Source organism: Protopterus annectens, chromosome 10.part0 (assembly GCF_019279795.1).
Source record: "Protopterus annectens isolate FY-2018-M chromosome 10.part0, PAN1.0, whole genome shotgun sequence".
Lineage (NCBI taxonomy): Eukaryota > Metazoa > Chordata > Ceratodontiformes > Protopteridae > Protopterus > Protopterus annectens.
The window spans coordinates 1,478,227,351-1,478,255,246 of record NC_056744.1 but is presented as its reverse complement, the minus strand read 5'-3'; the positions used below and the strand labels follow the sequence as shown (position 1 = coordinate 1,478,255,246).

The window sequence follows — 27,896 nt, the reverse complement described above, 5'->3', positions numbered from 1 at the left end:
TTTGAGCCTTCATCAGCTTTGAGAGAAACATCTAACATCTGAGGTGCAGCTAAAGACTCAAACCTAGGCTGTTTGACCTTCCTTTTGAAAGTGAACTCGGAAGAAGGTCCAGATTAAACTAAATAGATGGAAAGAGAGGAAGGCCATCTTCTCAACATTTTAAGCACAAAGGCCTGGCAAATAAAACAAGTATTATGCTTGTGAGTAGGCCCTAAACAAAATAAACACTGCTTGTGGCTACCCCTATGTGGAATTTGACTGCCACATTGACATTTGCCTTTCTTGGATGATATGAAAAAACTAAAACAGTAGCAAAAGGAAGAGAGAAAAAAAAAACAACAGGGTACTTATCTGAAAAACTGCAACCATCTCAGGTGAGCAGATTGACATATCAAAGACAGCATTCAGACTGGTGGCAGAGAAGTTCAGTGGATTGTACATGTGGACATTGCTTTTATGACCTACGTACAATAGATTCCTACGTGCAATGTCCCACATGCTTGCAAGTAGTAAAAGGCTTTGGTATACTGGCTAGACATCAGGCTGCCTGTGGTGGGAATTCCCCTATGCTATGAATACTGCAATGAAGAGAAGGACATGAAGTGTTTCCAATTAATGGGCTGAGTTTAGGTACACTGTATAAACAATGAAAAAGTGCACAAAAGCTAAAACAATCTGGACAGACTGTTCCCCGTAATTAAAGCAACATCAACTCATTTCAAATCAGAGTTAAACATTAAGTCTGTGCAACACTATAATGAATCCAAAACTATATGAATGTAGGTAGCTTAGGAATCAACATAGAGAATTCACTTGTGTACTATTGCCAAACAGGTTCGTGAATATCGATAAAGTCTACAGTAGAAAAAAAATAACAAAACTATCTCAAGTAAAATTTTAATGAAAACTGGTAAAAACTGGTAAGAGCTTTCATTCCCAACAACATGGAACTTCATCAGACAAAGTTACATCAGACAACAAAAACATTGTATATGCTTTTAAAAACAGTCACATGACATCTTTCATATCATGACTCCACAATACCTAATGCTTTAACCCTTTCCTTTTTAAAACAATTTTAAAATTCTCCCTATCATTCATACCAGGAGAATTACAAGCATATAATCTAATCTGCCAACAATATTCTTTCCAGTTCAATTCCTCTTCTGCATCTAACCTTTTACCTAATACCTGCTCTATAATGGAAAAGTGAAAACTCACTTCACTATTCCCCTTATGTTTCTGTGCAACATGCTTGGCCAAGCCATTACTTATATCCTGTATCCCCACCGCTCTCATATGCTTGTACATTCTTTTACACAACTCTCTCATCGTTCTTCCTATATAAAATCCAGAACATAAATTACAGACTACAAATTTGGATCGACAGCTAAAAACTATCTTTTAAACGAATAGTATAATACCTAGCCTGTATAAATATTTCTTGACCTTCTAACACTAAAGAACAAAACTTACAACTATTACATTTAATCATCCCTTTATTTCCATCTCACCTATCATAGTTATTGTAAAAATGTTCCTTCAAATTTTTCTCCCTTCTATATACAAACTGAGGCTTCTCACCTATAATTTCTCTCAAATCTTCAAAATTAGTAAGAAACTTCCAGTTATTCATAATAATATGTTTTATATTTCTTTCATCTACCATATTGGATAATACACAGGCCAAATTAAAATCTTTAGGATTAACTTTTAGTGTACTTAGGTCCTTACTATGATCTCCTTTATCACGCATAGCAACAACTTCATTTCTAATTTCTATTACTAAATTCCTAGGATAACCCCTTGGACAAAACCTTTTTCCATCATATAAACTTCTTGTTCAAAAATTATTTTCTTCTGTGAGTTCACTCAACCTCTGAAAATGTTCTTTTACTATATTTCTTTTCAGACTAGCTTTATGCATACTATTATAATGTAAATAGCTATTACTATTCACTTCCTTTTTAAAAATTCTCACTTTGATATTGTTGGCAGATTTATAAACCACAAGATCCAAAAAATGAATTTCATTGTAGTTACTATTAAAAACAAACTTGAAATAATCTGATACAGTGTTTAAATATACACAAAATTCTGATAGTCTTTTCATGCTTCGTTTCCATAAAAAAAATATTGTCAATAAAATGCTTTTAAAAAAATAACATCTTCAAAAAAATTCAACTTTGTATACATAATATTTTTCCCAGCTGGTCATGAAAATATTAGCATAACTGGCAGCCATCACAGCTCCCATAGCTGCACCATTCTTTTGTTTATATATTTCATTGTCAAAAACAAAAAAATTATAACTCAAAATCATATCCAGCATTTTAGTTATAAGCCTAGACTCATTGCTGCACATTGATATTACTGCCATTTGACAAACTTAAATAAATCAATGTACACACAAACACACACACACACACACACACACACACACACACACACACACACACACACACACACACACACATATACAGTATATGTTGTGTCTTTCGGCTTTTCCCGGTTAGGGGTCGCCACAGCGGAGCTCCGGTCCGCTAATGATTGGCAGTAGATTTTTATGTACTAAGTTGCCGGCCCTGATGCACAACCTTTACGCCCATTCATGCAGGTCTCCACACAGAAGACGCTCTAGCTGAGAATCAAACAGGACAACGTCTTACTGTGAGGCGACAACACTACTGCAGCACCACCACCGCAGTGCACACATATACAGTATATAATGTGTGTATAAATATATATATATATATATATATATATATATATACACATATATATGTGTGTGTGTGTGTGTGTGTGTGTATATCATTAACTGATGTACAAAAATATCAATGAACATTAAATCAATTTCAACACATTGCAAACCAGAAAAAAATAGCCAAATTAAACTAATCACAAAAAGAACACAAATTTTATTAATTTATTTAACATTTGTTGACCGGGAAAGTCTGACTAGGACAGAGCATATTTTCAGCAGATGCCAGGGGAGAAATGCTCCAGATGCTCCACATGTTAAAAAAAAAATGTGTCCATACATTCTGACATAATTTGTCCGAATAGTAGTACTGCTATGAAAAGATCCATGGGTAAATACTAGGTAATCAATCTTTAGACTAATATAAGCATAGCTAATAACCAGAGGTCATAATCAAACCCAGTACTTACTATCTGTGATGTGAAGATGTTAACCATTATGACAACCCACTCCCCTTTTCTGGGTAAGTTAATGTGTATGAGAGGGGTATGGAACAGTGTCATGGTTTTGGGGAGGGTTAGCACACAAGATATATGTACAGGTGGAATGTGCATTCGACAAAGTACATTGAACCCAGCTATCTATATATATATATATATATATATATATATATATATATATATATATATTAATATATATATATATATATAAGTGTTTTTGCAGGAGGAAGGCCCCCATGTACCTCCATCCCCCCCGCTAATTATATATATCAAATCTCTGATTGTATTAGAGTTGGGAAAGGGCACATTCCCTGATCTCCACTGCATCACAATCTCAAACAGTAAATAAGCCAGTATGTCTATACCAGCTTTTTTTCTGTTTGAAAGGTAACTCATATACATGTGTATGTGTGTGTGTGTGTGTGTGTGTGTATATATATATATATATATATATATATATATATATATATATATATATATATATATATACATACATATATATATATATATATGTGTGTGTGTGTGTGTGTGTGTGTGTGTGCATATATATATATATATATATATATATATATATATATATATATATATATAGTGTGTGTGTATATATATATATACATGTATATATATATATATATATATATACACACACACACACACACACACACACACACACACACACACACACACACATACATATATCAATATACACACACACGCACATATATATATATATATATATATATATATATATATATATATATATATATATATGTATAAAAACACACACACACATGTATGGGACATTCAGGAGGTGAGTAACTCATTTCAAGCAGCACTATTAGGAGAGAGAGGTTGACAAGCACCATGCTACAGCTGGGGATATATTGAAGGAAGTTAAATCAGATGTGGTGAATGGTCCAGTATATTCTCTCCACAAAGGAGCTAAATCATCACAGGCATAGACAGACAAAGATTTGAGTTAATGCATTTAGTTGGATTTTAGCTGGGTATTGCAAATCTGAATTGTTCAGGACTGCAGAATTTTGGTGGTAGGGAAGCTTCCTCCTAACCACAGGGCTGACCAGCCATAAAGTTAGTAATTATGAAATACTGAAATATGGTTGTACAGCCCCCAGTAAGAGTGCAGGGGGCTTACTTCTTCTTGCAAAATACTTTTATTTGTATAATTCTTTGTCATTTTATATTTGCAAATGAGCTTTGAAGTTGTCTAAGTTGGTGGAGTATTGAAAAGTGTTAATTTTTATATTTGGTAAATGTCAATGTTTGCAGATGTCGACTTTGTATTTTCAATATTTACCAGACCAATCCTAATAATACAGATTATTTAATTTTACTACATACTGTAGTTATTTATTCCCTGTGTTTCTTTTGTCCACTCTTCCATGATATGCTGCTCTCCTTTTCTGCCTGAAGAATATAATAGTTCAGATGGTAACCACGTGAACAGTTAGCAAATTTTTTGTGTCACATCAGGGAGGATGGCCTTTTGATTACGGTACATTTCTTTGAGGACTGATAAACAATGAGTGAATATTGTGATCCCAGACATTTGTGAATATTTGCATTTCATTTTAAAAGGTTTACCAGAGTTTAGTGGCAATGGTATTCTAACAAATTTGAGACTTGTTCAGAGGGTACCTAGCTTTTTGAACTTCTTTCACTGTTTAGACCAGTTGTTTTACATTAGGAAGGTTTGTGGCCTGCACTGTGGTGGCAGGACAGGTAGCTTACATTCTTCTAAGTTGGGAACTGCTGATTGAGGGCTCAGTGTCTGTTATTCTAAAAGTGTATTTGTTCTGGTTTAAGCACTTGGGCTTCAGGCCAGTTATTTTACATTAAGAAGGTTCGTGGTCTGCACTCTTGTGGGAGGAGAGGCTGGACTCTGCCCTTCTGAGCTGGGAATTTCTGGTTAAAGGCTTATAGTGCCTGCATATTTGAACTGTTTCTTACTGAAATTGATACACCTTGTTTGCTGTAGCATAGACTAGATCCAGGCCTGCTGAATCTAGCTTTGTTTGTATGCTTGTTGTTTGTTTGCTTGTTCATAGGTTCATAGGTTCATACTAGGCTATCTGCCCGAGGGCATTTACAAGCCTATCCCATCGTTTTGTGGCTTACGCCACCCCTTTAGTATGGCGAACTATACCCATTATTTTGCTGTGCCTCTGTCGAGCAGTGACACTGAGGTAATCCCTGGGGTATATCTGCGATCTCCCATCCATTGGTCAAGATTTCTCTTGAACAAGGCCAGCGAGGTGCTCTGCCTCACATATACCGGGATTTTTTTCCACAGCATAGGGAGTCTTTGGGTGATGAATCTATCCCTCCAGCACGTCCTATTAATAGCCGTGTCGAGGTTTAAGTCTCTCGCCCTTGTGGCTCTGATGGATCTAGATTTATAGAGGTGAAGGAAATTCATCAAATGTGGGTTTGACATGGCCTTGTATGTTAGGCAAAGGTCACCTCTGAGCAAGATGGCGACTGAATAGAGCTGGAGTTCTTTCAGTCGGGCAGCATAGGACAGATTTTGAGACCCTTTATCCTTTTGGTGAGGAACTTTGTGGCCTCTCCAGCTGCTGCAAGTGTCGGGTCAGATACATTCCGAATGGGGCATTGTACTCAATCATTGGTCTGATGAGTGATGAGTAAAGGGAGACTATGACCTCCTTGATCTAGATGAGAATCCCTTCATGATAAGGTGGGCAATGTAGAAGGTCTTCCTAACTACTTTAGCTACATGGGTGTCGAATGACAGACTATTATCAACCTGGGTCCCCAGGTCCCTGATAACTTCTTCTGTGCTCAGTGGATTGCCACCTATTTGGTAGCTAGGGGTAACCTTGTTTTTCCCGAAGGGTATGACTATGCATTTTTGGCATTTAACTTTAGGCCATGGCTCTGGCACCAGTTATCCGTTTCTGTGAGACCCTTCTGAAGGATATCTGTATCAGATGTGTTTTCTACTATGGCGCCCAGTTTGCAGTCATCTGCAAACTTTGTCAGCCATAACCCTCCTGTGTTTGCTTGTACTGAAAAGTAGATGCCAAACAAGAGTGGGCCCAGGACTGAACCCTGTGGGACACCACTTGTGACAGGCTTTGAGTCTGACATGGCGCCAGCAACTCTGACCCTGTGGGTTCTGTCACTCAGCCAGTTTGCAACCCATCTTGTGATGTATGGGTTAACATTTAAGCTGATGAGTTTTTCAATGATACCCGAGTGGGGTATTGTATCGAAGGCCTTCGCCAGATTGAGGTAGGCTGTATGGACTGCCTTTCCCTCATCAATGGCTTTGGTGACTGTTTCAAAAAGTCAACCAAGTTTAAAAGGCATGATCTGCCTTTGACAAAGCCAAACTGGGTTGGATCCAAAGTCTGCAAATTCCCTATGTCTTTATGAGGTCCATTATGATCCTCTCCATGGCTTTGCAGATAAGGCTTGTCAAGCTAATGGGCCGGTAATTTCCAGGGTCGGTGGAGGCACCGCCTTTGTGAAGTGGGACCACAGTTGCAGTGCGCCACTCCCTGGGTATGTATCCAGAGGTAAGACTTTGATTAAACAGCTGTCCTAGCTGTGGGTTTAATTCATCACTGAGTTCGTGGAGCACACAGCCGGGGACACCATCAGGTCCCATGGATGCTGTGTTTTTTGCTTTGGAGAGAGCAGTTCTCACTTGGGCGTTGGAGATGTTTGGGGGGGCTGCAATCGCTTTGGTATAGATATCTCTCCTTTTGGGGGGGAGGGGGGGGGAGTTTGCACTGAACCTGTCAGCCAGTATGTTGGCAATGTCTGTAGGATCAGTAATCATCACATCATTTTGAACTAGTTCTGAGCATATCTGGGAGTTTCCTCCCAGGTTTCTAACATAGCTAAAGAAGGCCTTATGATTGTCTTTTGAGTCTTTAGCTATTTTTTTCTCAAAATTTGCTTTGGATGATTTTATGAGAGCTCTTAGTTTTTTACTTATAGTGATCAAGGGTGTCTTACCTTTTAAGGATTTTGCTCTATCTTGTAGTAGCTTCCTCCTTTTGTTGTAGAGTTTGTTTATGGCTGGGGTCCACCAGACTGGATGCTTGCCTTTGGTACAAAGAGTCTTTGTTTTGCTTGGGATTGCCTTATCCATGCAGTCCTTCAGGTGCTGGTAGAAGGCATTTGTAAGTGATTCAGTGGCTTGAGTACTGTTTTCCGCGCTCGGGGCCTTAAAGGAGACCACACTAGTCTTTAGAAGTGTGAAGTCGGCTACCGAGAAGTTCTATACTTTGGTCTTTTTTATATCAGAAGGGGTTGGGTTGAGGACCTCCAGCGAGATTAGTTTGTGATCTGATCTCACCAGTGAGGGGTATACTTCGGTGTTGAACATTGTGCTCCCATGTTCGTGATGATGAGATCAAGTATGTTATCTCCTCTTGTGGGGATGGTGACTAGTTGTTCCATGGCATTTGAGTTTATGAATTCCAGGAACTTTTGGGCTAGGGTGTTTGGGCTTGAGTAGTATTCCCAGTCTATATTAGGGTAATTGAAGTCACCTAGTATGATGGTGTTTGGTGATACATTTATCCCCTCTAGTGTTTTCAGGAAGGCCATGTGAGGTTCCTGAGTTTGTGAGGGTGGCCTGTAGCATGCTACAATTTGCAGAGCAGTCTTGCCTATGGTTAATTGCACCTGGATGGTCTCCGATGCATCGTGCGTTGCCACCAGTCTTGAGGTGTGGGTGTCCTTGATGAATATGGATACCCCCCCTCCTTTCTTGGTATTGTCCGGATTTTGGGGCTGGAACGCATGATAGGAGGTAAAACCTGATAGTGCTGGGGTGCTCTCAGGAGCCTTGAACCAGGTTTCTGTCACAGCACAGACATCGATGTTCTCCATACTGAGAAGGGCCTCGAGTGCGTGCATTTTGAGATTTAGACTTCTGGCATTGAGCAGCATTACCCTTAGTTTTTTTCCTTTTTTGTGTTCTAGGGTGGTAGGTTTAGAATTTGAGCTTTGCCTAAAAAAGGCACTATGGGGGTGGCAAGAGCCTTTGCCAATATACGGAATCCCAGGGGTGACAGGTGCAAGCCGTCCCTTGCGAAGCAGCATGGCTTGTCCAGCATGTCATCCCAGGCAGACAGACACTGGATCCCCTTTGAATGACACCAGTGTTTAAGCCAATTGTTAAAGCTGATCATCTTATCTCTGTATTGTGGCATCATTCTTGGTGAAGGTAGGATACTGCTCAAGGTCAGGGTCATACCTGCCTGGGCTACATAATCAGAGAGCTCCTCAATGTCTCTTTTCATGTAGTCCAAGGAGGTACGTCTCAGGTCGTTTACACCAGCGTGGACAATGACTGAGTCGTATTTGTACCTGCTGTTGAGAGACCTGAGTGCTTGCGTTATGTGGCGGATTCTAGCGCCCGACAGGCAGCTTACTGTGACCTTCTCCTTACTCAGTCTGGTGAGCGGGACGTCAGTGTGTCTGACTATGGAGTCACCAATGACTAGTGTGTCTGGCATTGTGTTTGGCCTGAAACTCTAATTTCACCTAAAATGCGGCTTTTTAGCACTTCTGTGGATCCCTAGTGATATCTGCATTGCTTACATAGGTTCATACTAGGCTATCTGCCCGAGGGCATTTATAAGCCTAGCCCATAGTTTTGTGGCTTACGCCACCCCTTTAGTTTGGAGAAACTATGCCCATTATTTAGCTGTGCCTCTGTCGAGCAGTGACACCGAGGTAACCCCTGGGGTGTATCTGCGATCTCCCATCCATTGGTCAAGATTCCTCTTGAACAAGGCCAGTGAGGTGCTCTGCCTCGATAAATTCCCACTGCCAGTCTCGAACCCAGGACCTTGGTAACATTAGTCTGTATTACCTACCACTAAGCCATAACTGCCATAAAGCTCCTGCCAGTGGTGAGAATCAAACCTTGCACCTTATTATTGAAAGGCAAACACCTTAACCACTGCACCGTTTGTCTTTTCAGGTTAATGGTTTCATTGGGGATCGAACCCAGGACCTTCTGCGTGTGAAGCAGACGTGATAACTACTACACTACAGAACCTACTTATTTCCTTGTTTCACTTGAAAGAAAGTTACTGTTTGTCGTTTTTGCATTTAAGTTACCTGGCACTTGCTCACTAAAGCAATTATATAAGTCAGCACTAAAAAATTAAAAGCATTACACCCTCACAAACTCCCCTTGAGTACCTTGTTCCCCATTGGCCCTTTTTTCCAATTATAAAGGAATTACCAATACTATTCTAGCATGTCCAAAAGTAAGTTGTCAATCTCCTCTCTGGTCCAGCTGGTGAATCTGGGAATCTTGAGGCAATGTTACAACTGCTTCATGTACACAGACAACCCTCTCCTCCTCCCAACAAATTCCAACACATGTGAGAGATGCAACCATATAGCCAAACTGGAGGCTAAGCTCTCTCAACTCAGTACTGGCATAACCAGTCAGGAGGAGAAGGAAACCACACTCACTACAATTCCAGTCTCACATAGACCTACCACGACAGCAAACCAAACACATAAACACACAAAACATACTGAGGCTCTAAAGAAGAATCTGCCTAAGCAGCAGAGACCTCCAAAGCAGACACCCAAGCAACCGCTACCCCAAAACAAAACACGTGCAACACATAGCTCACAAAGCCAGTGTGCTGAACAGTCACAGCCCTTAAGGCTAAACAACACACCTGATACACTTGTAATAGGTGACTCTATCGTCAGGCACACTGACATCCCGCTCACCAGGCTGAACAAGGAGAAGGTCATGGTAAGCTGCCTGTCGGGCGCTAGGATCCGCCACATAACACAAGCACTCAGGTCACTCCAAGGCAAGTACAAATATGACTCAGTCATTGTCCATGCTGGTGTGAATGACCTGAGATGTACCTCCCTGGACTACATGAAAAGAGACATAGAGGAGCTCTCTGAGCATGTAGCCCAGGCCGGTATGACCCTGACCTTGAGTAGCATCTTACCCACACCAAGAATGATGCCACAATATGAAGACAAGATGATCAATTTCAACAATTGGCTTAAGTATTGGTGTCATTCAAAGGGGATCCAATGCCTGTCAGCCTGGGATGACATGCTCGACAAGCCACGATGCTTCACTAGGGACGGCTTGCACCTGTCACCCCTGGGCTTTCGGATATTGGAAAAGGCTCTTGCTATCCTCATACTGCCTTTTTTAGGCAAGGCTCAAAAGACAAACCCACCTCCATAGGTATCACAAGGGACAAGAAACTAAGAGTAATGCTACTCAACGCCAGAAGTCTAAACCTCAAGATGCACGACTAAACTCTCCTTAGCATGGAGAACATCGATATCTGTGCAGTAACAGAAACCTGGTTCAAGGCTCCCGAGAGCACCCCAGCACTATCAGGTTATACCTCATACCATGCCACAAAACTTGGACCAAACCACAAAAGGAGGGGGAGTATCAATATTCGTCAAAGATACCCACACCTCCAGGTTGGTGGCACAGCACGAAGCATCAGAGACTATCCATGTGCAACTAACAGTGGGTAAAACTGCCTTCCAGTTTATAACCTGCTACAGACCACCCCTCCCAAACCCAGGAACCCTACTCGGCCTTCCTGAGAACACTGGAAAATATGAAGGTCTCTCCAAACACCATTATATTGGGCGACTTCAACTACCCAAACATAGACTGGGAGCATTACTCTAGCTCCAACACCCTAGCCCAAAGGTTCCTAGAATTTATAAACTCAAATGCTATGGAACAACTTGTTACCACTCCCACAAGAGGGGAAAACATACTGGACCTGATCATCACCAACATGGGGATTCTATGCTCCAGACCAGAAGTGTATCCCTCACTGGTAAGATCAGACCATAAACTAATCTCACTAGATATTCACATCCCTACCCCACCCCCTGCCCAGAAAACCACAGTGAAAAACTTCTCTAAAGCAAATTTCACACTCCTCAAAACCGAGGTGGAATCCTTCAAAGCCCCCGGGCCTGTGGAAAATATGGCCCAGACCACAGAATCCTTTATAAATGCATTCTATGAACACCTTCAGGAATGCATGGATCATGCAATCCCAAATAAAACCAAGACCCAATCCTTCAAAGGCAGACGTCCTGTCTGGTGGACCCCAGCCATAAACAAACTATACAATAGAAGGAGGAAGCTACTACATGACAGAGCAAAATCCCAAAAAGGGAAGGCATCTCTGATCAGTATTAGCAAAAAACTACGGGCACTCATAAAATCGTCTAAGGCCAGCTTCGAGAGAAAAATTGCACAGGACACTAAGGATAATCACAAGGCTTTCTTTAGTCAAGTTAGGAACCTGGGTGGGAATTCCCAGATATGCTCAGAATTAGTCCAAAATGACAAAAAATACACCGAACCCACAGACATTGCCAACATCCTAGCTTACAGGTTCAGCGCAAACTCTCCCCCCCCACCAAAAGGGCAAATATCTATCCCAGCAGAATGCTGCCCCCCTGACATCTCAGATGCTCAGGTAAGAGCCGCCCCCTCCAAAGCAAAAAACACAGCATCAATGGGACCAGACGGTGTCCCGGGCTGCGTCCTACATGAACTCCAAGAAGAGCTAAACCCAAACATAAAACTACTGTTCAATCTCAGCCTTACTACAGGATATGTACCCAAAGAGTGGCACACAGCAACAGTGGTCCCTCTCCACAAAGGTGGAGCCTCAACGGATCCTGGAAACTATCGCCCCATAAGCCTGACTAGCTTGGTGTGCAAATCTATGGAAAGGATCATCATGGACCTCATAAATAAAGATATTGGGGACCTACAGACATTGGATCCTACCCAGTTCGGCTTTGTTAAGGGCAGATCCTGCCTCTTAAACCAGGTTGATTTCTTTGAAACAGTCACCAAGGCCATTGACGAGGGGAAGGTGGTCCACACAGCCTACCTGGACCTCGCAAAAGCCTTCGATACAATACCCCACTCAGGCATTATAGATAAGCTCACCAGCTTAAATATAAAACCCTTTGTCACTAGATGGGTTGCAAACTGGCTCAAGGACAGAACCCACATGGTTAGAATTGCTGGAGCCATGTCAGACTCCAAACCAGTTACAAGTGGTGTCCCACATGGCTCAGTCCTGGGACTTCTCTTGTTCAGTATATATTTCTCGGAGGTACAGGCCAATACGGAAGGACTGTGGCTGACCAAGTTCGCAGATGACTGCAAACTGGGTGCCATAATTGACTCTCCAGCTGACACAAGCATCCTCCAAAAGGGCCTCATAGAAACAGACAACTGGTGCCAGAGCCATGGCCTCAAGCTAAACGCCAAAAAGTGTATAGTCATCCCCTTTGGCAAAAACAAAGTGCCTACAAATTACCACATAGGTGGTAATCCATTAAGTACAGAAGAAGTAATTAGGGACCTGGGGACCCAAGTTGATAGCAATCTCTCATTTGACAACCACGTGGCCAAAGTGGTTAGAAAAACATTTTATATAGCCCACCTAATCATGAAAGGATTCACATCTAGATCAGGGGAGGTCATCATGCCTCTTTACTCATCCCTCATCAGGCCCATAATTGAGTACAATGCCCCTTTTGGGATGTACCTTACCAGACACCTGCAGAAACTGGAAAGACCCCAAAAGTACCTCACCAAGAGGTTCAAAGGGCTCAAACAAATGCCATATGCTGCCCAGTTAAAGAAACTCCAGCTCTACTCAGTGGCATACCGCCTGCTCAGAGGCGATCTGTGCCTGATGTATAAAGCCATGTCCAACCCGGAATTAATGGACATGCTGCACCTCAGAAAATCCAAATCCCATCGAGCTACGCGCTCGAGAGACTTGAACCTCAGCACTGAAATAAATAGGACATGCTGGAGGGACAGATTCATAACGCAGAGGCTCCCTTCACTCTGGAATAAAATCCCAGTCCAGGTTAGGCAGAGTCCCTCATTGACTCTTCAAGAGGAATCTTGATGAGTGGATGGGAGATCATAGGTTTACCCCGGGTATCACTTCTGTGTCACTGTTAGACAGAGGCACAGTATACTAACCTCGAAAAAGGGCATAGCAAAATTTATTTAAAATGGGTGGCGAAAGCCAAACACACTCTGGCAAGGCTTATAAATGCTCTAGGGCAGATAGCCTAGTATGAACCTATGAACCTATGTTTGGATATACTTACAGGTACTGAATTGGTTCAGAAATGGAGATGAGTTTTTTTGCATGTACCTTTCTTATTCATGTTACTACAATTTATGGCAGTTGGCACAGAGGGTTATAGATGTGAGCTCTAGTTCCTGTAATATGGTGTTTGATTCCCTCAGCTCTTACTGAACTACTGTGTGACCTTGAACAAGTTACTTAACCGTATGAGTCTTAGGGTCATCTTAGAATTTAGTGTAAGCTTCTTAATGATCCCCAGGACTGTAAGTCTAGGAAGAACCATTTGAGAATTTAGTGTAGGTTTCTCAGTGGTCCCCTGGACTACAAGTCTAGTAACAACCTATGTTTTATGTTTATATACAAGGTGGCCAATTACTTTGCAAAATGCTTTCAATGGAAATATTAATCCTTAAAGGAAGACTGACTGTGAGTAGCCACCCTTTTATGAGCACAGCATTCATGACTACAATAATACAAGGTGAGTACAGAAGCCACTGAAAGTACATGGTAAACAATAATGGACAAATAAAGGCCACCATGTAATCATTAGTTTTAAGATTCTTCCTCTGCAGGGTTCAGTAGCCATAAAAATGTAAGAACACTTGGGGACTGATAGGATTGAAAGGTATCTGATAATGACAAGTTTCTAGTGAGAGTGTAAGTTCTAAGACGTGAGTTTACAGATGAACTGCACAATACATATTTTTTGTGAGAGGGAATAATGTTTTGCATTCAGTTATGTATGTATTGTTGTGAGTTTAGTGATTTGGAAGCTCAGTAGATAATCTGAAAAAGACAGAAGCTTGGGGGGATGTCAGTGGTGTTAGATGTGAAGAGACTCTGTACAAGTTCCAGAATATTTCCAATGAGGGTCACTTTGAAGAAAAAATAAATGCTTTGAGTGAACAGCATTACTCAGTGTTAACAGACACGATGATAGCAGCCTTTTCTACCAATGATCGGGTGTAACTAAGGCACAAAAGCAATAAATACTTCTATAAAGATAAAAATCTCATATATTGATTAAATCAAACATGGATCTGTTGCTCATAGTTTTCCTTAAATAAGGAAAGATTAAATAAAGATTTCTCACAGTCTACCTTAAATTGTGTTTCTGGGCAGCCATTAGTCATGGTCATAACCGCTTTCACTACAGTCATGTGGTTTGAGCCAGATCTATTAACTGTCAGAATACAGACAAATGAATCAGGAGGGGTAAATGTCAAATTATCTTCTTCTTTTTCCAGAAAGATAAACCTATCAGAAATAAAGATCAGTGGAAGGAAAAGGTTCTGTATGGCATTAGTTATGCATAGTGTTTGAGGTGTAGCTCTCTTCAGAAATAGGGACAGCTTAATCTTCTTTCACAAGGGAGACTTGCATGACATGGAGAAGAATGGTCTGTTCTCTTGTCATCTATCTTACAGGTTGCCTGCTGTAATGCTAATTTTTATTGGAAAGTTCTGCAAGTACTTGTATCAATAAGGCCTGACTCTACAGCAATATCAGTCTGAATCCAGTGCCTTTAAATGCAACTAAAGCAACAGTACTTAAACTTGTGCATTACTATTTTCTACACAGCTATGTATTATATTTCCCAGGAGGTATTCATTTTATCTTTCCATTCCAACACACCTACCCTGTATTTACAATAGGACTACCACTAGCCAGACCATTCTGGAATACCAATGTCACAGTTACTGTTAAGCCTTAAAAAAGCCAATTATTGAATATTTGTATGGTAGCAATATAATGATCAGTACTATAACTCTTTAAAAGATGAAGCCAATAGTTGATTTAACATCAAGTCACGCACATTCCTTTAAACTAACAAATAACTTGGACCGAATCTCCAAAAGCGGTGCTGTTTCCATATTCATAAAGGATGCGTGCACCTCCAGACTGGTAGCCCAACACAACACATCTGAGATACTTCGGGTGCAGCTAACACTGGGTAAGACAGAGATTCAGGTTGTAGCCTGCTATAGGTCCCCAACCATGTACCAAGACTCGCACTCCATGTTCCTAAGCACCCTGGAGAATATTAGGGACCAACCTAACACTCTCATACTAGGTGACTTTAACTACCCCTCCATTAACTGGGAAAACTACTTATGTGCCAATACACTTGCCCAACGTTTCCTGGATTTCATTAATACCAGTGCCCTGGACCAGCTCGTTCTTACCCCCAGTAGAAGTAGCAACATCCTCGACCTGGTCATTACTAACATGGGCGACCGTTGCTCTACACCAATAGTCAACTACTCCCAGTTAGATCCGACCACAAACTAATCAATTTGGAAATCCACACCCCCCCCCCCCCCAACAAAGGTAACCACCATGAAAAACTTCTCCAAAGCTAACTTTGGGCTCCTAAAAACAGATGTGGCTAACTTCACAGAACCCATGCAAATGGAGAATAGTTGCATGACTGCTGAATCATACACCAGTGCACTGCACAAACATGTACACAAATGCATGGATCTTGCCATACCCAATAGAACCAAGAAGCTCTTCTCCAAAAAAAGGAAGCTGATCTGGTGGCCCCCTGCCATAAACAAACTCTACAACAGAAGGAGGAAACTGATGCGGAATAAGGTGAAGTCCCAAGACTGGAAAAACTCCCTTATCAGCCTCAACAAAAAGTTGAGATCCCTCATCAAATCCTCTAAAGCTAGGTATGAAAACAGAATTGCAGCAGATAGTAAAGATAAAATCAATAAAACATCAACTCAGGTTCAAACCAGGCACAATACTGACTTACAACTTCACTCGCTGGATCGCTGGTAGGCAATGCTAGTGTGTAAAAGAAGCAGCCAAAGCTATAAATCCAAAGCGAAGTTCCACATTGAGTAAGATGTTTAATGTCTTTGCAGACCAAAGAACAGTTTATAAATGTAAAATGCTGACAGTCTCTTCAAGCAAACTGGAAACAGACTTGGAAGTTAGAAGCTTTCAATAATTCCAAAACCTTTATTCAAGTATAAAAGGGGTAAGCGCTTTCGCCATGTGGCTTTTTCAAACCATCAAAACCATTGCATTGAACTGACACACCTTATATACAGAGCTCTTAATTAATGGGTGTTCCTTACAGAGTCAAACATTTAAAGGTGTATGCCACATAAAATCAAAACAACAACTAAGAATACAAATGAATATTTACACATAAATATATAAAAAACTTATATATAATAAAAACTGTTTATATATATATATATAAAACAACTTACATAGCATAGCAGCATACAACTGTGCAATAGTTAAATAAGATAAAATAAAGATAAAATAAAAAGCTAAAATAAAAATGCATGAATTCATTAAACATTAAACCTTCTACTTTTAAGTGCTGGTTTGAGGGGGATCCTGTCATTAAGTCCAGGATAGACATGCGCTTGTAATCTAATAATCCACCCAGTTTACATTTGTTCAGTGTAATTTTTGATGTCCCCACCTCTAATATTGGGTACATTAGTATGTATGACAAAAAACTTAAATGCATGTGTAATATCATCCTCTAAAATATGTTTCGATAGAGCATTAATTGTGGATCTAATACGTATCTGATAAATATGTTCCCTTATTCTATCCTTCAATTTTCTGTCGGTCTTGCCGACATAGAAGGCAGTGCAGGAAGTGCACTTCGCAATATAGACCACATGTTCAGTCTTACAATTCGCATTAACTTTAAAATTAAAAACTCTTGTGGTAATTGGATGTATAAACATGCTGACAGTGCTAATACTAGAACAAAAATTACATATATTGTACGGTTGTTTACCTGTGTAGTTCATAGAAGTGGGATGACATTCATGGCTTGGAAAGCACAAAAGTCTGTGCAGATTCTTTTTATTTCTGAAAAGGAATTGTGGGTGATCCCCAACAATTTCCTTAATAGCTGGGTCCACAGTTAAAATATCCCAGTGTTTGTGAAGAATCTGCTTAGTTTGGTGGACATTTTGCGTAAAGTACAATGATACTTTCTGCTTTTTATTATGGCTTACAGATGCTCTCAATCCCTCCTCATTATAAAATGCACTGCCTTCTTCGGAGAAAATGGGACAGGCCATACCTGTTCTAAGCCTTTCAGTATGTTGAAAGGCTTCATGGATTTCTTTCATTCTGTATCTCCTATTTATTAGTCTATTACGCAATTCATTTAATTTGGTCATATAATTATAATGAGGATTTCGTGGAGTTACAGAATTGGAATATATTTCCCAGAGGGCGTCCTTGGTGCTGCTGTTTCAACTACGTGGTTAAGTGGATAGTTAGTGTTGTTTGTACAGCTTAGTGTAGGGTTAGCTGTAAGATTTTGGGTGTATGTGTGTGGATTGCTGTTTGTTTGGTGTGCTTGTGTTTCGGAACAGCAAGTTTTTTTCCCTAGGAAAAAATTTGCTGTTCTGAATGTTCGATGTTGTCAGCATTCACTGAATAGGGGTCGCTGTTAGAACATTCAAACTTGTGAAAGCTCGATGTTCTAATATAGACCCGTTTAAACTGCTGTTTGAGTGCACTGATTTTTGGATTTTTTACATTTAATGTTTGGATATTTCCATTACTTTTTTATTTTGACATTATATTACAGATTGCTATATTTTAAACTTTCTTTACTGCAAAGTTTTTCTCGAAGTCTTAAAAGTTATTGGCAAGGGTCAGTTAGGAAACGTTACTTTTGCACTCATTGATTGAATAAGAGTTAGATTTAGCTCATTACTAGGAGGAACTGAGAAACAGTTTTCTTGTTTAAAGTATTCACCTACATTCCTCTTGAGCTACAAGTGCTCTGAGTTTAAAGCTGCTGTCTGTTTGCATTGATTTTTGGATTTTTCTCCCACCTTACCCACCCAATGCCTGTGCTTTTAAACTTGGTGGCTTTTTTAACTGCCCTGTCCTACTGCAAATTAGACTTCGGAAGTCCTTCCCAGGGCAAATTCTACTGGGCACTGATAGCTCAAACTGATGAGACACGTCAGTCAGACTCTTAAGTTTGCCTCTGTTTCATATCATCGCATTCAATAAGTGCACAGTGCAATATTCACTCAAAATGAATTCTGTATTGTTCTTTTCTGCCTTTTTCCATGTTTTAAAGTAAAGTCTATTATTTCCATTTTTAGCTTGGTATGTGACTTTAGTGTTGTAATAACCCTCACAGTAGTGGGAGAATTATGAGCTGCTGCAGGATCTCGGTCTTGTTTATTTCATTTCTACTGCATTTTTAGTGTTTTCATTTTACTTGGTCTGGGGGCCATAGTCTTGTAGCAACAGTCGCAATAGTGACAGAATTGTGAATTGCTGCAGGATCTGAGCCTAACATAAACACTTACACTGCATTTTATTGTTTACTGACTGGATTCCTCTCTAACTCATCTTCTATAACGTGCTGAGCTCTGCAGTGGTAATTTGCAATGCCCTGTATGGACGTAGGTACCTATAGTTGTAATTTTCATATAAAGCTTCTTTTGCTGTTTTTTCAAGTATCTAGCTGAGAGTACAACAGCTAGTTTGCCCAATGAGAAGTATTACTCAAAGAGCATTATTTTAGATCAGTTTTAGACCTCTCCCTTAGCTTGACAATTCACAATTTAGTTAGTTATAAACCCCTGTTGTACCACCCCTTATAGATCATAAAAACGAGGATCCACAGCCATAGATTCACACTTTCCTACTGTCTCTGTAGCCAGCCTGGTGAAAATGGACATTCTGAGACAATGCAACAGTTATGCCATGATTACTGACAACCATCTTATTCATAAGCAGACTGGCACAGTGTGCAATAGATATAAATACACTATGTCTTTGGAGGCAAAGCTCTGACATACAGACACTAATATCTCCAAACAGGTTACCAGTAACACACACACTACACCTACTATGAATCAGAAACATAGACTCACATATGCTCAGCTCTTAAATGCAATCTACCCAAGGACCTCTTATATGCTGTCCTCAGCAACCTCACAAACACTGTACAAAGACAACATCCTCCAGGACACATACAACCACATCACAACATTTCTCATCCTCTAAGCCCATAAGGCAAACTATCACACTTCCCAATGTATTGGTCTTTGTAGACTCTGTTGTTACACACCAATGCCTCACTCATCAGGCTGAGCAAGGAGTCAGCTTTGGTCAGTTGTCTGTCAGGAGTTAGGATCCACCAGATTACACATGCACTCAGGACATTAAACCACATATGTCAGTATGACTGTCGCAATCCATGTGGGCTTTAATGACCTGAGACCCACCTACTTGGACTATATCAACAGGCACTTTATAGAGTTTTCAGATTATGTGTTGCAGGCAAGTATGAGCCTGTCACTGAACAGCATTCTACCTTCTCCAGGGATGATGTCACAATATAAACAGAAAATGATTGACTTTAGCAACTGGATGAGTTACTGGTGTCATTCTAAGGAAGTTCGATATTTGTTGGCTTGGGAAGACATGATCGACAGACCACAATTCTTTGCCAGGGATGTCCTGCATGTGTCCCCACTAGACTTTCAGATATTGGCCAAAACATTATCTACTCCTATAGTGTTTTTTTAGGCAATGTCAATCTGATAAACTGTCCAACATAGAAGATTCTACTCAGGATAAACCAACGGTGTTACTGTACAATGCTATTAGCGTCAACAAGAAGCTCCACTCCCTGGAAGCACTTCTCATCCTTGAGAGTGTTGACATCTGTGCAGTCATGCTTTAAAGCTGTGGGAGGTGCCTCATCGTTGCAAGGCTATTATGCCTTCCACACATTTAGACCTGCTACCACACAAGAAGAGACAAGAGGTGGATTTGTATCAATCTATATAAAAAGTAAGCATATCTCAAAAATTGGTCAAAAAATATGACACACTTGAGCTACTCCATGTCCAACCAACTTTGGGTAAAGTCTCATGCAATGTCTCCCCATCTATGGCCCAGAATAACCAAACCATGTACTTTTATGTACTGGAGTCACTCATCATTCAGCCCAACACCATATTCATTGGTGATTTCAACTGTCTTGTGATAAACTGGAATACAAACATGACCATTCACATGTAGGCTCAAAGATTCCTGGATTTTGTCAATGCAAACACCCTGGAACAGCTAGACAGCACACCTGCTAGGGCAAATATCCTGGATCTGGTACTCAGAAACATGATGGAATGTTGCATCCCCAGTGTAATGTTCTCACTGGTCAGATCAGATCGCAAAATGTTCACCCTTAAAATAAATGTAAAGCCTGAGTTCCCAGCAAACCCTAGAACCTTAAACAACTTTTCTAAGGCTAACTACTCCCTGTTAAGTGATGGCATAGCAAATTTCCCCCACACACAAAGTCAGAAAACACTGTGCCCTACATGGAAGAGTTTGCAGAATCCTTGCACAAGCATGTAACTAACTGCATTAAAACAGCAGTACCAAACTGAAATAAACTTAGGGTAAACTCCAAAAACAGGACCCCTTGGTTGAGCCCCCAGTATAAATAAGTTGTACAACAAAAGAAAGAAAATCATGTCCAAAAATAGGAAGGGCTATGCCCAATAGGCAAAAATTCCCTCACCGGTCTCCGCAAACAACTCAGGGGACTAATCAAGTCCACCAAAGCTAACTTTGAGGCAAAATAGCCTCCCAGTCTAAGTATAATCATAAGTCAGTTTTCAGTTATGTACCCAGCCTTAAGGGGAACACTCAACAGTGTGCTGAACTAATAGTAAATGGAATCCCCTTTACTGAACCAGAGGATATAGCATATTTGCTGGCCAATAAATTTAGCTCCAATTTCAATCCCTATCACCTCCAAGAAATACCACCTATCACTTCACCTCCAACTATCACTAAAGAACATGTCCTCAATGCACTCTCCAAAGCTGAAAATATTGCTTTGATGGGTCCTGATAATATCCCAGGATGCCCATTAAAGAGCTTGAAACTTGACCTATCATAGATAATGTGGAAGTACACTTTTTATATTTTTTACTTTTTTTGTGGAATAGTGTCATGTGATGTTTGGTAATTAGACAAAATTTGTGATTGGATTAAGGCTTTTTTTAAGGGGTTTAAAACATGTTGATTTACTACATTGGTGTTATCTGATAAAGTCTGTTTAATGTAGATGAAAACATATTGTGGATTGTACAGAGTGTTAATTATTGGATTAAAGGCTGGTTTATTTACAAAATTCGTACTGTGCTGTTCTTTCCAATATTGCCTTTGATTTGTGACATTTATCAACCCATATGTTACCAGATGGGTAGCTAACTGGCTCATTAATAGAACTCATTCAGTCAAAGTAGGGGAAGCCACCTCTAGTAGTAGACCTGTAACAAGCAGTATACCCCAAGGATCGGTCTTGGGGCCTCTACTGTTTGGGACAGACTTTTCTGAGGTAAAAACCAAAACCAGTGGTCTGTGGCTGACCAAGTTTGCAGATGACTGCAAGCTGTCACGGTCTTAAATTCCCCTAGTGATGTGAACATCCTACAAGAGGGCCTTACGCAAACTAATGACTGGTGCCAGTAGCATGGACTCAGACTGAATACCACATGACTTGGGCAGCCAGGTTGGCAGCAACCTCACTTTTGACCATCACATTGCCTCCGTTGTATGGAAGGCTTTCTACATGGCCCACCTCATAAATAAGGGTATTTCATCCTGGAACAAAGAGGTCATAACATCCCTGTACTCCTCCTTTATTAGACCCATTATCAAGTACAATGCCACCTTCGCATTGTACCTTGCCAAGCACATGCAGCAGTTGGAGAGATCACAGAAGTTGCTGACCAGGAAAATCCATCCAGGGTCTCAAACACCTATCCTATACAGATAAGCTAAAAGCCCTTCCCCTTTACTCAGTCTCATACAGGCTGCTCAGAGGTGACCTGTGTCTGGCATACAAAGCCATCTCAGACGCAGCCTTGATGGAGTTGCTGCATATCTGTAATACAAACTCCACTCTAGCAACCCACACTCAAGGCCTTAACCTGGTCTGTGACATTAATAGAACTTGTTGACAGGATAGATTTGTGTCCCAAAGACTCCCCATCTGTGGAATAGACTCCCTCTCCATGTCGAGCAGAGTACCTCTCTAACCCTCTTTAAGAAGAACCTGGATGAGTGGATGAGAAGCAGAAAATACAAACCTGGGATCCCACCTGTGTCCCTGCTGGACAGGGGATATAGGTGCTGGCTTTGAGGGTACATGGGGGAAAGTCTTGGCTAGGCTTATAAGGGCCTCTGGGCCAATAGCATAGTATCATCCTGTGAACCTATGAACCTATTCAATGCAAAATAAAGAATTATCATGGGCCATATAAGCAAAGACATAAGAAAACCTCAAACACTGGACTCATCCCAGATCAGTTTTGTCATGGGTAGGTCATGCCTACTAAACCTGGTGGACTTTTTCGAGTAGGTTGCTAGAGCCATGGATGATGGCAAAAGTGTTCATACTACCTCCCTTAACCTGACAATGGCCTATTCAAATGCAGTTTGGAGCAATAGTTGGGACATTTCAAAATCTTCCTCGGCTTGTCACCTGTGATCCTTATGCATTGGGCAGCTTGTAGATGCCCTAAGGAATAGGCATATACCAAAGCCATTCTGGTCCTTGAGCAGTGATAATTGGGAAAATTGGGGCATAACAGTAACAGGGTTAGTAACAGTAGCATACTCCAGATACAGGTTTGCTGCATCTGGGTCTGTTTGTAGTGGCTGGTTGTTCTCAGCACATTTTTCTTTGCCATCTTTGATTGGAAGGGCCTCTTCTGCACTCTTGTGAGAAAATTGTGCTGATTGGTTCCTATCTCGTGAAGGGTGGTTTGGTCTAGGGCTTGGAATAAGCATCCTGATTGGTCCTTTTGAACTTTTTAAAAGTTTTTTTCACATTCTTAGCTGCTGGTATTTATGCCCTGCATTTGAGCATATTTCTGTTTTTTGTGTATCATGCAACATCCCGCACTGCTGCACATTTCTGCACATAGCCAGACAGATAAATTCATCAGTTTTTCTCTTAAGCTACAGCTGTAGCACATTAGTGTATTCCTCATCCTTTTTTACTTTTCTGGTCAAAGAATTATGGCTCGTGAGCTGTAACCTATCAAACCACAAGCAACCCCCCCCCCCCCCCCCGGCAAAAATGTCCAGCCCCTAAGTAACTTTTTCATCAGTCCTGTAAAGCTCCCCACTTGTGATAACAGTTCCTCAACCTAGCATTATGGACAGTTGGACTACCATTGTTTCTCCTGCCAACCTTGTTGACTTGGGTCTCCTGAGGCAGTGTAGCGATTGCCTCATGTACACTGACAATCACCTACTAATAACTCACTCCAGTACAGAGTGTGAGAGATGTATCTACACCAAGAATCTTGAATCCATGCTCTCTATCACTCAAAACAGCAACACTGAAGAGGTTGTCAACCAATCCACCACTACTCAAGCACATAGTACAACTACTGATACACATGCTACACATCCAATACATAAATCAACATACACAGAGGTTCCCTGAAAAAAATTACCAAAGCACTAGACTACTACAACAAACACATCAGTTCCCACAGCACCCAGTGACACATAGTTAGACTAGTGTCTCACCTACCATGGTCATTAGGAGTAATACTCAAAAAACATTTTTTTTGTCATCAGAGACTCCATTGTGAGACACACGCATGCCCACTCACTAGAATGGACAAGGAAAAAGTCACGGTTAGTTGCCTGTCCGGTGCCAGGAATCATCAGATTATGTATGCACTCAGGTCTCTCAGCAACAAGTACCATTATAGCTCTAAAACTGATAAAGCGTGTAAACAAAGTCCAAATACACACCAAGAAACACCAGACTGTGGTACTTATGGTCAATAAAGACTGGAAAGCAAATAGTTTAGCGTATAAAAACTTTATTCCATGATTTAGTCTCAGTGGAGTCCTGCTGAGACGAAAGTGTGGAATAAAGTTTTTATATGCTAAGTTATTTGCTTTCAAGTCTTTATTGACCATCAGCACCACTGTCTGGTGTTTCTTACCATTATAACCCTGTCATAGTTCACATTGGAGTGAATGACCTGAGACATACCTCACTGGACTATATGAAGATAGGCATGGTTGAGCTCTCTGAGTATGTGTCCCTGGCAGGTATGTCCCTAGCCTTGAGAAGCATACTACCCTCACCTAAAATAATGCTACAGTATAAACAGAAAATTACTGATTTTAATAATTGGCTTAGTTTATGATGTCATTCAAAGGGGATCCAGTTTCTGTCAGCCTGGGAAGTCATGGTTGGCAAACCTCACTGCTTTGCCAGAGATGATATGCACCTGGCACCACTAGGCTTTCAGCTACTGGCAAAGGCTGTTGCCTCCCCCATAGTGCCTTTTTTAGGTAAAATCTCAAAAACAAACCTACTGATGTGAAATTTGCCAATCAAAACAAAATAAGGGTCATGCTGCTAAATGCTAGGAGCTTAAACCAAAAACTGCACACCCTGGAAGCACTTATATCACTGGAAGATGTAGATGTCTGTGCAGTCACAGGAACCTGGAAGGACTCAGAGAGTACTCCAACTTTGCAAGGCTACGTCTTCCACACATTCAGATTGAAAAACAAATGTGTGAAAACCAAATGTGGTGGCGTTTCTATCTATATTACAGATAAATTCACCTCCCATCTAGTTTGACTGGACAAGTCCATGGAGTTACTCCAAGTCCAGGTTACTGTGGGTAAGACCCCCTTTCTAGTCATAGCCAGTTATAAATCCCCCCGCAAGGGTCATGACACGCATTAAGCCTACTTCACCAAATTAAAGTCAATCCAAATATTTCTGAACACTCTGGTTATGGGGGATTTCAATTATCCCACCATCAGCTGGAAAACCTATGCTAGCCCTAACTTTCTAACACAAAAGATCCTTGAGTTTGTTAACTCAAAAGCCCTGGAACACATCATTCATACCCTGACAAGCGGAACCAACATACTTAATCTAGTCCTCACTAACATGACAAACACATGCACAGCCGTAACTGTTTCACCAAAATTAGTTAAATCTGACAACAAATCAGTCACCCTCGAGCTGGCACTAACACTAGAACCCACAAAGGGTGTAATCAGACTTAAAAACTACACCAAGACAAATTATACCCTCCTAGGCGAAGGTATAAATACATTCCATGCCCCACCCCCAGTTGATAGTAGTAACTACACTGAGGCTTACACTAAAGCCCTGTACAATCACTTGCATAAGTGTATGTACTCAGCTGTACCAGAAATAAGCAAAGCCAGAGCCACAAGTAAAAACAAGCTGCCATGGTGGGCATCCAGCATGAACAATCTTTACAATAAATGCAAAACGTTGCTATCCAGGAAAACAAAGGTGAGGCCCCAACAATGGAAAAGCATCCTCCTCAGCCTCAACAGGCAAATAAGACAATGTGCCAATCCTCTAAGGGCATCTTTGAGAAAAACTTAGCAAGCACAGCCAAGGATAACCACAAGGCCTTTTACAGCTACGTATGCAGCCTAAAAGGTAAGACAAAAGCATGGGGAGAACTAGTGACTTAACAGTATCACACACACTGACCCCACTGAGATAGCAAACCTGTTAGCAGATAGGTTTGGTGAAAATCCCTTATCCCCTCCAAACTTATCACAGACCTTTCCCCAAACTCCCGCCCAACCCTACATATCTGAAGAGCAGGTCATTAAAGCCCTGTCCAAGGCAAAAAAACACAGCCTGTATGGGACCAGATAACATTCCAAGCTGTCTGCTAAACAGGCTAAAGCAATAACTAAACGTTAAACAAAACACAGGGTATACCACTGTGAATAAACCTCCTATAGCACTTCCAGAATCCCAAAGGCAATAACAAGGGCAAAGGAAGAAACATGGCTTAAAATGAACCATAAATATACTTTATTGGAAAGCACTTTCACACCAATTCAATGGTGTTTCATCAGACCAGTTAAAAAACAGTTCACACATCTTAAATAGAATATGTCAACAACCGAATCGTCAAAATGGACCAGCTTAAGCTCATTAGTTACAGCTAATAATGCGTACTCACTTCTCTATTTTTAATATCAAAACTATATCAAAACTATATAAAAACTATCTAAAAACATAAATATATTTAAAAATGTAGACCAACAATCATAACACAAAAATATATTATAATTTATGTAAGAGGGTGTGCTTGCAAATGTGGCTTAAGGTGAGCGTTTCCATGTAATCCAGGGAAACTATCTGCATGTAACCTTAGGATCTACCTAGCCTCATGTCTTTTTAATAAGTTAAAGTTATTAAAATCACCTAGTTGTAGAGTCTTTTCCAAGGTTTCAATTGCCATAAAACCAAATAAATGTTCATTTCCTTGATCAATAATATGTTTAGCTAAAGCACTTCTATCAGGGTCTCTATTTTTTGCTGCACTTAAATGTTCCCTTATATGCTCACTTAATGAACAGGCAGTTTTTCCCACATAGAAGGAAGTACACTTTTTGCATATAGCCAAATATAGTATTACTTCCTTTGCACTGGTTTATCAGTTTCTTGCCTAAAGGAAGAACTAGCATCACCATTAAGTACCCTTTTTAATCATAACCTACCCACAGGCTTTGTTTCTGTGGAATGGGTAACAGCAAAAGTTATTCCACTCCACAAAGGTAGCCTAGAAGAAGCCTGGGATGAACCTGGGTGAAAGCGCTTAACTGTATTTGTGTATTTTGTGGATTAAAGTCATTACAAAAACATGAATCTTTCGTTTGGTGGTTTCGTGGAGTTACAGAATTGGAATATATTTCCCAGAGGGCGTCCTTGGTGCTGCTGTTTCAACTACGTGGTTTTTTGACTCTCTTCGTTTTTTGTGGTTTTCTTAACTATCCACTTACCTTAACCCAAACCCTAACCCTAAGGTCCGTCACTATCGCACACTCACCTCACCCGCGCCCTAACCCTAACTCACCTAACCCACCCTAACCCTCACGTCCACACAACTGCACACATACTTAACCTGTGCCCTAACCCGAACTCACCTAACCTGCCCTAACCCTCACGTCCACACAATCGCACACATACCTAACCCGTGCCCTAACCCTAACCCTAACTCACCTAACCTGTGCCCAATCACAGATTTACCTGAAAACGACCCGTAACTTTCCACCACAGTGCTGAAAATAGCGAAATGACAGAAACGGACAACCAAATTCTTTCCCCTGGAAAAAATTTGGTTATTTGTCGTTTCGCTATTTTCAGCATTCACTAAATAGGGGTCGATATTAGAACATTCGAAATTATGAAATTTCGATGTTCTAATATAGACCCGTTTAAACTCAGAGCTGCTGTAGCTGAAGAGGAATGTAGGTGAGTACCTTAAATAAGAAAACTGTTTCTTAGCTCCTACCACAAATTAGATAGCTCTAATCCCTAATTAATCAATCAATGGAAAAGGAATGTTTCCTAATTGACCCCAGCAAACAACATTTAAGATTACAAGAAAAAAACATTTGTGGTGAAACAAAATTTAAAATACAACAAACTAATATATTAAG

The 27,896-nt window shown here is 40.6% G+C and overlaps 1 protein-coding gene and 1 non-coding gene across 2 annotated transcripts in view; both read right to left on the bottom strand.

Moving 5' to 3' along the window:
• LOC122814312 (zinc-binding protein A33-like) overlaps positions 1-27,896 on the bottom strand; it is a 151,211-nt gene that overhangs the window by 50,845 nt on the left and 72,470 nt on the right. The gene's annotated exons all lie outside the window — the stretch shown is intronic.
• Positions 9,196-9,268, bottom strand: TRNAV-CAC. The gene has a single exon. It is a non-coding gene; the product is annotated as a tRNA-Val (tRNA).